The sequence below is a fragment of the Eurypyga helias genome, unplaced genomic scaffold, assembly GCF_000690775.1.
Source record: "Eurypyga helias isolate BGI_N326 unplaced genomic scaffold, ASM69077v1 scaffold9276, whole genome shotgun sequence".
Lineage (NCBI taxonomy): Eukaryota > Metazoa > Chordata > Aves > Eurypygiformes > Eurypygidae > Eurypyga > Eurypyga helias.
In genome coordinates this window covers 54840-57568 of record NW_010254635.1, presented here as the reverse complement: position 1 = coordinate 57568, position 2729 = coordinate 54840, and positions in this window count along the sequence as shown.

The window sequence follows — 2729 nt, the reverse complement described above, 5'->3', positions numbered from 1 at the left end:
CTACCCATTCACCCCGAATAAGTATCATGGTCTACAAACTTTTGTTGTCACTTCAGCTGTATTTATTGTGATGTAAATGAGATGAGCTCAGAGAGCATTTTTAGTGACCAAACTTCTGAAGATGCTAAATACTTTAGTAGTTAATCCCTAACAGATACATAGCGGTTGAGTCCCTAATCACTTGTTTAAAATGTACTCTCTGTTCATACACCACTATAAGTAAAGTATACATGCTTACTATTTAGAATGCAAAGCCAACAAAAAGTCATCTTTTTATTTTCTGTTTTGATCTGAACAGAACAGGTTTTAAACAAATAAAAAAATTTCTTCATGTTGGTTTTGTTGGGGCTTTTTTATCTTACCTTGCTTTTAATACAGTTTTGAAGTCTATCATGAAATAAATCCAAATTAAGTGTCTTTTCTGTTTGTTTTTTGTTATATTTTTTTCCCCTAGTTATGATAGGAGTTAGCAATCTCCTTCAGCATCCACAGATTCAAATGATAAAGGCCAGGGATTAAGCACAGCCGATTAACAGTCTGTGTCCTCCTCAATCTAGCATTTCTACTGTAGATAAACCCATATTCAGACTGAAGTTATAATAAACAGACTGTCCTCAATATCATTTCCCTAGATGACCTCCTCAAAACTGACATTCAAATATTCTTGTGGAAAATTACAGTTTATAGTAACTGGAAAAGCACACAACAATATATACCAACACAAATGATTCTGAAGATCAAGCCAAATGCTTGATTTAAATTCCTAAATGCAATTTAGATAAAATCATAATTTTACTATAAATATTTTATTTTTTCAGCTCTAATTTTTTGGTTTTTGTAGTTTTGTCATATAAAATAAAAGCAGTTTGCTAAATTTTATCATTATTGCTTGTACTGTGTACCTTTAAAGTAACTGCATTATTATAATTTATACTTACTATGACCCAAAAGAAAAATCTTGATGCATTACAGTGGTTGCAATTCTTCCCATTCCAAAGGCAAAAGAAAACAAATGTTTACATTTTTCCAGCTACCTTATATTCTCTGAAATGTAAGTGTTACTCTAAGGAAAGTGTCAATGCAAACTATTTGTCCAGTGAAAAACAGGAAAAGAATAAAAATCCACATAGACAGAATTGAAGAAATATTCTGTTAGGTATATGCTTTGATTTCTATCATAATACTTTCACCTAAAATCAAAAAGATCTCACAAAAACAAAGATACTTTTTGCTTTGTAAGAACATTTTAACATGGAAAATTCTATGCTACTTAGATTCTGCTGCTATGTGACGTTCAAAATCCAGAATCTTATGGATCAAAAGAAAGGCAACGATTAATACAGATATAAACTGTGTAACAGGGCATTTTAATTTATTTACCTATACCTCCAACTGTTTTAAGAAACTATTGTATTTTTTGTTATTTAATTTCAGTGTACCTCTTCAGACAGAATCAGCAACATTTCAACCTATTTTGTTATAAACAACTAAACTTGTATGTCCAGTTAAAAGGCACTGTGTCCCACTCTTAGTTCCATGGCAGAATTCCACTGAAGTTAACTCTGAAATCAGAGGAATGCATGTGTGTATTTATTCTTAAATTCTTTATTCAATGCACAAGATCAAAATTTGGTTCCCTTTGACCAAACCACACAAGTGAAATGAAACAGGTCATACTATATAGTACAACAAACCTCCACCAAATCTGATCTGCATTTTCATTAGATATACACTAGAATTGGTTTGAAGTAAGCACTGCATGTGAGCTCAGTTAATTCATTAGAGTTGTTCATCTATTCTTTTGACCGAAGTTTTTTTTATTTTGGGGGGGGTTTGTTTGGGGGTTTTGGAGTGGGTGTTTTGTTTTTTTTTTAAAGCTAGCATACAATGATTCATATTAAGTTCCATAGTCAGAATATTAATTAGGTTCAGATGACTCCAATCTCTTTCAAATAAACCTGCACTTGAGAAAGAATTGAAAATATGAATTTAACTCAGTCACTCACTTTGAGATCTTGCTTCAAAAAATAATTTCATGGTCTGTTTCCATAACAACATAGCTTATTTTTGCCAACTAAGACTCATATAATGAAGCATAATGCATTTAATCAGATTGTATAGACTACAATTTAAGGCTATTTATGTTTAGTATTATTTGGATACACACTAACTTAGGAAAAGTTATTTGTAGGTCAGTTCTCCTTAATCATCTTTATGAGCAGAACGTTGCATATTTTCCTCACCAAAACAAGCCACATTGAGTTATATTTAACTGGTGATAAGACATACAGCATATAATTAAAACAACATGTACTCCATTTATTCTTTTTAAGTTTCTAATTTCTCATTGGAACCTGTTAAAAATGCTTGTCTTATTGTACAGGAACAATCTTGCCTTCATTTCATCACTGACACCAAGTCTTGTCCCTCATTATTCAGCTGTATACTCTATTATGCATGGCTCTGTATTTTGAGGAGGATATATAAAAGAAAACAGATTCCATCTACATGCTATTTAGTGTAAAAAAAAAAGAAATCTAAAACCAGGAGGAAGAGTAAGACACTTTTTGCAGAATTAAGTGGAAGTCCGCAACAAGTAAAATCTATCAATCCTTTCTATTTTTAATCTAACTGCAAATTCCATCAGCTATTTACACAGAAGTTGAGAAAATGCGTATGTTGTTTCATTCAGCACACAGTATTTTATTATTATCCATTTAATAAGAAAT